The sequence below is a fragment of the Oncorhynchus keta genome, chromosome 34, assembly GCF_023373465.1.
Source record: "Oncorhynchus keta strain PuntledgeMale-10-30-2019 chromosome 34, Oket_V2, whole genome shotgun sequence".
In the NCBI taxonomy this organism is placed as follows: Eukaryota; Metazoa; Chordata; class Actinopteri; order Salmoniformes; family Salmonidae; genus Oncorhynchus; species Oncorhynchus keta.
Window position 1 is genome coordinate 65218627 of NC_068454.1, and position 13288 is coordinate 65231914.

Sequence of the window (13288 nt, forward strand, 5' to 3'; positions counted from 1 at the left end):
ATATATTGGTTCTGGTTATAATAAAACATGTTTATTTTTTAATTGTTTTTATTCAACTTGTTTCTCTAACTTTATAGCGAGTCAAGCTAGATTGCACTGCAGAGCAGCTAGCTAAAAGCTAGGCTAGGTTGAAGCTAGTGACCTCCACCTAATAATTATCATCAAAAACAAACGTCATTACCATCACAATAAACTTAAACGGGAGGCAACAGTCATATAATATAATTGGCTTAGCAGTCAATGTGTATTATTTAACATTACTATTCAAATTGTTCTCGGTTATAGGAATGGGTTATTGTTTATAAGTTGCTAGCTATCCCATAAAGCCACCACCGAAAACCACATATTTTCACCTTCCTCTGAAGACAATGCAAAGTTTTTTTTAAATCTAAGTATGCAGCGTCCATCTAACAACGGAGCGGTCAACAGCAAGGGGGCGTTGTGTTTCCAATCTGTTGTGGACATCCATTGAAATGCAGTACATCTGGCGCAATGTAACATAGTGTTTATGGGTAATGAAAAGTTTAGGGGCTTTAGGGTTGTCAGACAATTTTTGGGCCAAACCTAGCTCAAATTCTACACGTTGGAGTAAAACGAGGCTACAGCGTCCATAAATTAACCATTAAGCCTCGTTCACATTATCCATAAGCACTCCATTACGCAGTGCTGGATGTCATGCATTTCAATGGGGACGTCCACAACGGAGTGGAATTACATCGCCCCACTTGCGGTTGAAGGCACCGTTGCAAGAAGGACACGACATAATTTGACATTTTCCAAACTTTGCCTTGTCTTCAGTCCAGCCAGTCCAGCCAGAGTCCGGAAGTTACCAAACCACAGAACAAGATGAAAATGTGTGGTTTTCATTGATGGATGATGGTAGATCCCGAAATCAATCAGATAAAGTTATTTTGCAAGCTATTTTTAAGCTAACTAGCTAGCTTGAGTCTGTATGGAGCCATAGATAGCTAGCATAATCATTTGAAAATTAATCATTCACCTGCGAAGACCTAGCAATTGATATTAATCCCATGATTTATTGATAACCCAGTTAGATCTGGAGTTTTAGTAGAAACACGACTGAAGTTAGAAAATGATTTGTTTAGCTTTGACATTTGCTGCAAACTGCATCTGTACTGCTCTTTGATTAAAAACCATATCTAAATCATTTACAATTGTCTGTCCCCACTCTCCAGGCTGCAATCCACTCCCAGTTAAGCGAGGTCCGGTCAGGCCTCCGTCAGCTCCAAAATGCCCTGGGGGATGTGATGGACATCCAGAACTTTCTTTCTGGTAGAAGTCAGCAATGACTGGAGGCAAAACATTAACACCATTGAGAACTTGAAGTACGTAAAATATGCTGGGACGCAACATCAGCGTTGGCTCCTCAGAGGAGCAAGGTGAGGACCATTCTCCTCAGTGAATATATGTGTGCTAAATATATTCACGTCACTAAATAATTAATTAAAACACACTGTTTTGCAATGAAGGTCTACAGTAGCCTCAACAGCACTCTCTGGGGTAGCACAATGGTGTAGCTGGAGAACAGACAGTTTCTGTCCTCCTCTGGGTACATTAACTTCATTACAAAACCTAAGAGACTCATGGTTCTCACCCCCTTCCATAGACTTAGAGTAATTATGACTGTATTAGAGGGTGATGCCTCTGGAATTTATGCACTGATTGAGTAGGTGAAGTTATGGAGATTGTGCTCTTATTAGAGAAATGGTGAGAGAGACAGTTCCTCAGTTTAGGGTTATTTGATGTTGATTGGAGATGAACAATGTTTGCAATTCTGTGCCATGTCACTCAGCTGTGATTATCCAATGAACTGTCCTTTTATCCATACAAGATGTGGTCTGGAAATAATAATAAACATGAATACAATGACATCAATATACTAATATTTTTCAACTGTGCTGTTTCACAAAAGTTATATTTTACAGACACAGTATATTTTACATTAGTTATCTTGTTATTTTTAGGCCCACCCTTCAGCTCCATGGTTTGACTTTGAATGTTCTTTTCTGCCTGGTCACCGACAGCTGTTTCTTAAACAGAAGGAAATGGAACTCAACAGGGATGGATCTACCTAAATTTGTCCAATAGAAACTCTCGTTTTGGACTAATGATTACACCCTAGAGTAACCAGATGCAGACAACAGTGTGCAAGGCGGTATTGAATGTGTCACTGTCTGTAACCTTGATTACTCAAATGTTTCTCTCGACCTGTGCACCAACGTTGTAAACTTTAATTCGTAGGTTGTAGCAACCTTATGATGGGTATAGGGAAAGTTGTGTATCATATAGTAGCCTAAACCTACCGATGTTACATTGAGCTGGGTGAATGGAATATGAATAACAGTCATCCAATATTCTGTAATAGAAGTAAAGCCATGCTCATAAAAAAAACGGCACCTACCGCCACTGAACACAGTCAACTAGCCTCAGCTGTGGAGAACCTGAAGAATATATTTTCAGGTATATTCAGCTGTAACATTACATGTGATTGGGAACTATTACTGTTGGTTTGCATTGCATTTGATGTGACACTACAGTATTTGTGTAGTAATATTTCTCCTACATTCCTGTGCGGTGCCTCAGTTGGTGGCAGGACACTCCATTAATGATAGAGCAAGCCGAGCTGTTGAAGGGCCACCACAAGCTGATGAACCTGGAGTGCTCATGGAATGACTTCATGTACGATCAGTACAGGATGGGCAGCAAGAACACACACAACATGAACCTCAATCCAACAAGATTGTGTCCCTCCTCACCTGGGTCCTCAATTAAAGGGAAACTTCACTGCTAGCCACTATCTCCCTACATCATTTTAAGTGATGAGAGGGTGTTCCTGACATAATTATGCAGCATAGAGGTATTTTTGAATTTTCGCAACAGTAGAGTTCAACCAATGACGTCATTGTTTGATTGAGCCTGCTGTCTGATCCCAAAATTTACAGAGTCATGCTTTGTAGAAATTATTGTGGCCTTTGTGTTTCGCCGATTGTACAATCACACTAGCAGTGAGTAGATATGGTTGTCCTTGTTCAATAGAGCCATTGGACTTGTCTCAACGATGTTCCTATCTGACACAACATTGCAGGATATCTAGGTTGACTCATGTTCTCTGGCTTTTTTAATGTTCTTTTACATACTAACATAGGGACATACTGCCCTATTAATTTGAGCCGGAATACAGTGAAGAGGAGTTGAGACAGCAAGAACAAGAATTGTGAGGCCAGCAAGCAGCGATGGGGAGCGACGGGCAGACTTTGACTAGTGGTGCCTATGTGGGTGCTGTCCAGCCACGCCGACAGAAGAGAAATGTCTGTGCTGCAACTAATTAGATTGTGGACGGTTCATACTGGAGATGGTCACTGCAGACCCCATGGATTGTGTGTCTGATACAGACCATCAAAGTTTTGACGCACATATGGATAGAAGTGTGCTGGAGACATTTTTCAGAACCTCCAAGATCAAATGGCGGCGGCAGCCTAGACCAGCGGGGTAGTACGTTGTTTTGCTGTTGGTAGCTACTAGCTAGCTAGTAATATAAGCTCTCTTTTCACATGAGGCAGTGTTGTTCAGTACAGTATAATTTTGTGATTGATTCGGCCATAATGGGGCTTGCTAGTACCACTACAAGTTGAACTAGCTAGCTTTATTTGCTATACCCAAATTGTCCCGTAGCCTAATGTTATCGTTATCTAGCTATTGTAAGCTAGCTAGCATAGCTAGCCTCAGTGCATCTTATTAGTAGCAAAAATTGATAAATGTTTTGATGATGATGACGAAGAGTAAAGAAATGACTTTGGATTTATGACTCATATTGGTCTACCTGTGTGTCTGTGAGATTTGTAATATTCTGCATCATGCTGCTACAGTAGGAATACAGACAGTACACAATGATTGGCCATTAAAGTCTAATAGCGTTTTGTCATTCTCTTACAGACAATACTGCTTGGTGACCTACAGATTATATTTGGAGATGGTTATCGGTGCGGAGAAGCTAGGCACAGAACACTGAATTCCCTGAAAACATTTCCGGCGCCTACTTCAGTCCAATCAAGCACTGGTCTAACTGAATGTGGATGTTGTGTTGGCTGAATGTTCCAGGCACACTCCAGAATGTTCTTCTGCTGGTGAACCTTGTGTTGTGCAAAGGCAGCTGGTCTGGCAGAAGTTCATGAGCTCCATGACCTTGGACTTATAGACTCATAGATTTCAGCTCTTGCCAGCCCCATGCAGTCAGCCCCAGGCAGTCTTTACCTCTTCCGAGTCAGATGATGTTGAGCTTGAGTTTTTTCCCGGATTAAAGATTTAATCTAATGGGTCTACAGGATCTGTACTTCTAAAGCAGCAGCACCAGGATTAGTCTGTAGGACATACACTAGTCAGTGATTTTACTACTTTGTCCCCATGAATACACACTCTGACAAGGTACTACATCCACTCTTCACCCTTGTGTCAATAGATCATGCATACTAACCTTCACACACAATACCCACTCCCAACAGACACCAGTCACCCACACCATCCCCTCTTCACCAAGAACTAAGCTTTTCTCTGATTTACACTTCAAGCTTTGCATAAACAATCAATTAATGCTGCAATATGTAACTTTTTGGGCGACTCAGCAAATTCACAAAACATTTTTTAACTAGGAAAGTCGGTTATTAAGAACAAAATCTAATTTGTAATGACGGCCAACAGTGGCCTTGTTCAGGGGTAGAAGGGCAGATTTTTATCTTGTCAGCTTGTGGATTCGATCCAGCAACCTATCAACTGGCCCAATGCTCTAACCACTAGGCTACCTGCTGCCCCCAAAATGTGAGTTATAGATCTGTCATTGTCATTGAAAGCAAATCTAACAAGCGGTAAATAAACGCAGCAAAAAAAGACACGTCCTCTTACTGTCAACTGCGTTTATTTTCAGCAAACTTAACATGTGTACATATTTGTAAGAACATAAGATTCAACAACTGAGACATAAACTGAACAAGTTCCACAGATATGTGACAAACAGAAATGGGATAATGTGTCCTTGAACAAAGGGGGGTCAAAATCAAAAGTAACTGTCAGTATCTGGTGTAGCCACCAGCTGCATTAAGTGCTGCAGTGCATTTACTCCTCATGGACTGCACCAGATTTGCCAGTCCTTGCTGTGAGATGTTACCCCACTCTTCCACCAAGGCACCTGGACATTTCTGGGGGGAATGGTCCTAGCCCTCACCCTCCGATCCAACAGGTCTCAGACGTGCTCAAAGGGATTGAGATCCGGGCTCTTCGCTGGCCATGGCAGAACACTGACATTCCTGTCTTGCAGGAAATCACACACAGAACGAGCAGTATGGCTGGTGGCATTGACGTGCTGGAGGGTCATGTCAGTAGCCTGCAGGAATGGTACCACATGAGGGAGGAGGATGTCTTCCCTGTAACGCACAACGTTGAGATTGCCTGCAATGACAACAAGTTCAGTCCGATGATGCTGTGACACACCGCCCCAGACATTGACGGACCCTGATAATCTCCCTCGATCTGGGGCTCCACGCAAGATCTCACCCCGTGGGGTCAAAATGATGACAAGAACGGTGAGCAAAAATCCCAGAACCACACGGGGGGACCTAGTGAATGACCTGTAGAGAGCTGGGACCAAAGTAACAAAGTCTACCATCAGTAACACACTACGCCGCCAGGGACTCAAATCCTGCAGTGCCAGATGTGTCCCCCTGCTTAAGCCAGTACATGTCCAGGCCCGTCTGAAGTTTGCTAGAGAGCATTTGGATGATCCAGAAGAAGATTGGGAGAATGTCATATGGTCAGATGAAACCAAAATATAACTTTTTGGTAAAAACTCAAATCGTCGTGTTTGGAGGACAAAGAATGCTGAGTTGCATCCAAAGAACACCATACCTGCTGTGAAGCATGGGGGTGGAAACATCATGCTTTGGGGCTGTTTTTCTGCAAAGGGACCAGGACGACTGATCCGTGTAAAGGAAAGAATGAATGGGGCCATGTATCGTGAGATTTTGAGTGAAAACCTCCTTCCATCAGCAAGGGCATTGAAGATGAAACGTGGCTGGGTCTTTCAGCATGACAGTGATCCCAAACACACCGCCCAGGCAATGAAGGAGTGGCTTCGTAAGAAGCATTTCAAGATCCTGGAGTGGCCTAGCCTGTCTCCAGATCTCAACCACATAGAACATCTTTGGAGGGAGTTGAAAGTCCGTGTTGCCCAGCAACAGCCCCAAAACATCACTGCTCTAGAGGAGATCTGCATGGAGGAATGGGCCAAAATACCAGCAACAGTGTGTGAAAACCTTGTGAAGACTTACAGAAAACGTTTGACCTCTGTCATTGCCAACAAAGGGTATATAACAAAGTATTGAGATAAACTTTTGTTATTGACCAAATACTTATTTTCCACCATAATTTGCAAATAAATTCATTAAAAATCCTACAATGTGATTTTCTGGATTTTATTTTCTCATTTTGTCTGACATAGTTGAAGTGTACCTATGATGAAAATTACTTGCCTCTCTAATCTTTTTAAGTGGGAGAACTTGCACAATTGGTGGCTGACTAAATACTTTTTTGCCCCACTGTATATAGCAGGGTTTGTAGTGTAACAGCTAGCGTCACTGCTCTGGCATTTGAAGGTCCTTGGTTCGCGTATCAGAGGGGATATTTTGACCAGTTTTTAACACCCCCCTCCCTTTCCTGACACACACGCACAGTGTTTGCTTATTTTTCATTTATTAAGTGTCTCTTAAAAGAGCCTTTTGGTTCATTGGGCATCATTGAGTGGCAAGGTACAGGGAGTGTGACGTCTACTAGTACGCGCGTCTTGATACTACGGAAGAGAGAATGGTGGAGAGACCAGCTCTCAAACTCTACCCCCTCCTGTTTTCAAATTTATACCGCCATTTATGGACAGCTGTGTGCAGTTTTACCAAGAACATTTTTAGATATAGACATATTGTAAATGTGTATTATTGTAGCATCATCTTCTTTATTGCAAACACAAATACAAATAAACTCAACTTAAACGACATAGTAATTTGACAGAGGTAATGAACTGTACATTATTCAGCACAGAAATGTATAAAACAGGAACATGTCTGAAAAACAAGTGTTTCTGAACTTATGTCAATATTACACAGGCAATCTAACGGTTATAGAAATCAGGAATGCAGACAAGCTCTATAGACCTCTATATCTACTAGAGTGGCAAGGAAAATTATGTGAACCCTTTGGAATTACCTGGATTTCAGCATAAATTGGTCAGCAAATTTGATCTAATCTTCATCTAAGTCACAAAAATAGACTAACATAGCGTGCTTAAACTACAAACACACAAATTATTGTATTTTTCGTGTCTATATTGAATAGATCATTTAAACATTCACAGTGTAGGTTGTAAAAGGTATGTGAACCCCTAGACTCCTATTTGGAATCAGGAGTAAGCTAACCTGGAGTCCAATCAATGAGATGAGATTGGAGATGTTGGTTAGAGCTGCCCTGCCCTATAAAAAACACTCAAAATTTGAGTTTGCTATTCACAAGAAGCATTGCCTGATGTGAACTTTGCCTCGAACAAAAGAGATCTCAGAAGACCTAAGATTAAGAATTGTTGACTTGCATAAAGCTGGAAAGGGTTACAAAAATATCTCTAAAAGCCTTGATGTTCATCAGTCCCCGGTAAGACAAATTGTCTATAAATGGAGCAAGTTCAGCACTGTTGCTACTCTCCTTAGGAGTGGCCGTCCTGCACAGTTGACTGCAATAGCACAGCTCAGAATTCTTAATGAGGTTAAGAAGAATCCTAGAGTATCAGCTAAAGACTTACAGAAATCTCTGGAACATGCTAACATCTCTGTTGACGAGTCTATGATACGTAAAACACTAAACATGAATGGTGTTCATGGGAGGACACCACGGAGGAAGCCACTGCTGTCCAAAAAAACCATTGCTGCACGTCTGAAGTTTGCAAAACTGCACCTGAATGTTCCACATCGCTACTGGGAAAATATTCTTTGGACAGATGAAACTACAGTTGAGTTGTTTGGAAGGATCACACAACACTGTGTATAGAGAAAAAAAGGCACAGCACACCAGCATTAAAACCTAATCCCAACTGTAAAGTATGGTAGAGGGAGCATCATGGTTTGGGGCTGCTTTGCTGCCTCAGGGCCTGGACAGCTTGCTATCATTGACGGAAAAATGTATTCCCAACTTTATTGTTGTGTCTGGACTATCATTAAATGTGAATACTTATTTTATCAAATCAATACTCTGTGTAGTTATTATTACGTTATTAAACAAAACATGTAAACTTTAATTAACTAGGAAGTTGGGGCATCATGCAAAAATGTTTATAGAGTCTCTATTTCCCGAATCAACTCTTATCGATTAGTCTTCTATTAATGTGTCATTATTACCCCATCAGTACTCATTACTGAACACCGCAAATCCTTGGATATCTGCACAAACCCTAGCCTAAATGATGAATCAACGATATACAAATTGGCTTAATTATTTATTTACTAACTAACTAAATACATAACAAATAAACAGTCATGTTGGTTCCTAACACAATATATTGATAAGTCCCTAGTGGGCTAAACTGGTATGACGGCTTAGTAGACACAGGAAATGGGGTGAGGACTGCTCAAGAGCGGGAAACTCATAGCTGATAACTACATTAATAGAAATTGCTAATACTTTACATGATCGACCGTTCATTCAAAAATAAATTGCAATATACATATTTAGGAGTGCATGTCTTGTTGTCTCTCTCGGTGATAGCCGGTCCGTCTACTGGAGAGTAAATCGACAGGAAGTCTCTGGCTATGTTCCTAATGAATACATCAGGCATACCCATGGTTGTCGCATAGAATAGATGTTTCAGCGGTTGTCGGTATTATTGTCCTAGGCTTCGTACATTTCTGGCTGCAGACTGGTAGTTCGATGGCCTAGGATTTCTTACTTCTGTAGTGAATCGATAGTCTCAGAGTTTTCCATTTCCAGCTGTGTAGCCAATGCTCCACGCTGTATTGTCTTGTCCTTTGGTAGAGTTGTAGTTCTTAACCATTTCAACATGTTCTGGTCTAATGGCCTATAGAATTGTCGCCATTCCAACGTGGGGACTTTGTCCCGGCATTCTCTGACTTAATGTACATTTTGTAGGAAGTGGGTTTTATACTCTGTGGAAATAGGGGGCGATTCCATGACCACCTGATATAATGTCTGGCCTCACGGGGGCGTGGCCACTGACTAGTTAAAACTTTACATCTTAACAAGTATTTTGTTTAGAATGCCAACATCACATTACATCTTCTCACAAATAGTTTTATATTTAGTCATTAATTTTATCCAAACCTGTCAGCTGGGAAATGTACACTTTGAGAGATACAGTTATGTGTGTTTCCTGTCCTTCATGAGATCACCAAATGAAACACACTCATCGTGACTGTCCCTTAAGTGTCCACGGACCACTCCCACATTCTCACATTTAATTATCCAAACTTTTGATGTCCAATGGTCTCTCTGTGTTCCACAGTTTACATTCCAACTCGAACACTACAGCACATAGGGGCAGTATATTTTATGACCGACCATAAAATAGCAGACTTCCCGCTCTCCCCCTCTACGAGAGAGAGCACGCTGTAGATCGGTCCCACTGTAAACTGATTCTTCAGATCGTCACAGGAGAGTTATGACATTATAAAGACATTTTGCAGGAGAATGTTAAGCTATCTGTCCGCCAGTTGAAGCTCAACAGAAGTTGGGTGATGCAACAGGACAACGACCCAAAACACAGAAGTAAATCAACAATATGGCTTCAACAGAAGAAAATACACCTTCTGGAGTGGCCCAGTCAGAGTCCTGACCTCAACCTGATTGAGATGCTGTGGCATGACCTCAAGAGAGCAGTTCACACCAGATATCCCAATAATATTGCTGAACTGAAACCGTTTTGTAAAGAGGAATGATCCAAAATTCCTCCTGACCGTTGTGCAGGTCTGATCCACAACTACAGAAAACGTTTGATTAAGGTTATTGCTGCCAAAGGAGGATCAACCAGTTATTAAATCCAAGGGTTCACATACTTTTCCCACCCTGCACTGTGAATGTTTACACAGTGTGTTCAATAAAGACATGAAAACCTGTAATTGTTTGTGTGATTAGTTTAAGCAGACTGTGCTTGTCTATTGTTGTGACCAAAATGTATGTCCAATTTATGCAGAAATCCAGGTATTTCTAAAGGGTTCACATACTTTTTCTTGCCACTGTAAATGAGTGACTGAGTCGAACACCACCTCCTGTTATGTTGGTATCTACTCAACAAAACGTATGTTCAGAAATATATAGATTTTTCAATGACGTGTGTAGTTTAAGGAAATACAGGCAGGCGGCACATTACTACAAGACAAAACAGCTCACCCAATCAAGCCTAATTGTGTTGTAAGTATAAAAGAAAAGCTTGCTTTCATATAATAAAAGAAAAGCTTGAAACAGTATTGGAATGCGGTAATGTCTTAGTGTGGGGTGGGAAGAATGCAATACATTACCTTGTATGCGGTACAAATCACATTATTGTGGGAGCACCTCCTCTAAGAGTATGAATTAGGCTGTTTGTGATAGTTTGAATCCAGTGCAGGCTGCTGTGGTTAGGACGGCTCATAATAATGGCTGGAACGAAGCAAATGGAATGGCATTCACACCTGGAAACCATGTGTTTGATGTATTTGATACCATTCCACTGATTCGGCTCCAGCCATTACCACAAACTCATCCTCCCCAATTAAGGTGCCACCAACCTCCTGTGTTTGAATCCTAAGCATCCTGCCATAGACATTGTTGTAGGTACAATAAACCAACATAGATGTTGTAGTAGATCAAAGCTGTGCACTGGAAAACCTTGGTAGAGCATCATGGGTAAAGTATGCACTGTGGTGCTCATGTAAATGTCCTTTATTTTTTGGGGCTTCAGACCAATGCCTACTTCTGACTTAAAACAGTTTTTTGTTTTTAATATCAATATGGCAAAGGCCTGTTCTGTATGTGCTCTGTGACACACAACAAGAAGTGCACTCAAATAGACTACAAACCGTATTAGGTGAGATCCACAGCTATTGAACAGCCCTATGGGAGCCTCAGCTTGCTATAGTATTTTCTGTATACAAAAGCAGTAAATGTACTTTGGCTGCAGCACATGGCCCATTTGTATCAGCATTCAGCAGCAGGGTCGCTCCCTGGAGCTCACGCCACAATCAAATAAATGCAGGGGTCACACCGTCTGGTTTTAAATGAAACTGGGATGAGCTGGCCTCGACACTGATAGAATTCCTAATGGGATTTTCCTGAGAGGAATGCAGTCCATGGACACATGCCACATGGTCAGTTGTACAGTGGAAAAACTTAAATTACTACAATTTCTCTGTCTTTGTTGTTTGAATGTCACTAAAAACAACAGAAAGGCGGTTTATGTCACCCTGATTTACATACATAGAGGTTTGTAACAGTGAAAAAAAATCATGATTCAAAAAAGCATTGCAGCTTTGCACTGTCAGTGCAAATCTGGAAATAATAACCAACGGGAAAGTCCTATTCCCTCGTCTGTCTCCTTTGGCATATTATTGCATTCTGTGGTGTCACAGTACAAATTGCTGGCCAATTGATTTTCATCATACCACTTATTCATCAGGGCTGCAGGGAGTATTCTCAGTCCCAAAGGCAACGCATGGAGTAGAGTGTAAATGAGTGTTACACTGCAATGCCAGGGATACATACTTTCACATTGGCTATATAGGCATATGAACAGCAGATCCTTAAACAGGGCGGGAGTAATGTAGGGGCTTACAGGGGCTGCACAATAAAACATATCAAATATACAGTTGCAAGAAAAAAGTATGTGAACCCTTTGGAATTACCTGGATTTCTACATAAATTGGTCAACAAATGTGATCTGATCTTCCTCTAAGTCACAACAATAGACAAACACAGTGTGCTTAAACTAATAACACACATATTATTGTATTTGTCTTGTCTGTATTGAATAGATAATTTAAACATTCACAGTGTAGGTTGGAAAAGGTATGTGAACCCCTAGACTCCTATTTGGAATCAGGAGTAAGCTAACCTGGAGTCCAATCAATGAGATGAGATTGGAGATGTTGGTTAGAGCTGCCCTGCCCTATAAAAAACACTCAACATTTGAGTTTGCTATTCACAAGAAGCATTGCCTGATGTGAACTTTGCCTCGAACAAAAGAGATCTCAGAAGACCTAAGATTAAGAATTGTTGATTTGCATAAAGCTGGAAAGTGTTACAAAAGTATCTCTAAAAGCCTTGATGTTCATCAGTCCACGATAAGACAAATTGTCTATGAATGGAGAAAGTTCAGCACTGTTGCTGCTACTCTCCCTAGGAGTGGCCGTCCTGCAAAGATGACTGTAAGAGCACAGCGCAGAATGCTCAATGAGGTTAAGAAGAATCCTAGAGTGTCAACTAAAGAATCCTAGAGTGTCAGCAAAATCTCTGAAACATGCTAACATCTCTGTTGATGAGTCTACGATACGTAACAAGAATTGTATTCATGGGAGGACACCACGGAAGAAGCCACTGCTGTCCAAAAAAACATTGCTGCACGTTTGAAGTTCACAAAAGTGCACCTATTCTGTGGACGGATTATCTACAGTTGAGTTGTTTGGAAGGAACACACAACACTATGTGTGGAGAAAAAAAGGCACAGCACACCAGCATTAAAACCTAATCCCAACTGTAAAGTATGGTGGAGGGAGAATCATGGTTTGGGCTGCTTTGCTGCCTCAGGGCCTGGACAGCTTGCTATCATCGACGGAAAATGTTATTCCGATGTTTATCAAGACATTTTGCAGGAGAATGCAAGACTATCAATTGAAGCTCAAAGCACAGTAGTAAATCAACAGCAGAATGGCTTCAACAAAAGAAAATACACCTTCTGAAGTGGCTCAGTCAGAGTCCTGACCTCAACCTGATTGAGATGCTGTGGCATGACCTCGAGAACGGTTCACACCAGACATCCCATGAATATTGCTGAACTGAAACAGTTTTGTAAAGAGGAATGGCCTAAAATTCCTCCTGACCGCTGTACAGGTCTGATCCGCAACTACAGAAAAGGTTTGGTTGAGGTTGTTGCTGCCGCCAAAGGAGGGTCAACCAGTTATTAAATCCAAGGGTTCACATACTTTTCCCATCCTGCATTGTGAATGTTTACATGGTGTGTTCAATAAAGACATAA

The 13288-nt window shown here is 41.3% G+C and overlaps 1 long non-coding RNA gene across 1 annotated transcript; it reads left to right on the forward strand.

Annotated features, from left to right (window-relative positions):
- The first annotated feature begins 407 nt into the window (after positions 1-407).
- LOC118366548 (uncharacterized) lies at positions 408-5004 on the forward strand. The gene is made up of 3 exons (XR_004821987.2): positions 408-879; positions 1197-1400; positions 3955-5004. It is a non-coding gene; the product is annotated as an uncharacterized LOC118366548 (long non-coding RNA).
- Positions 5005-13288: the final 8284 nt, after the last annotated feature.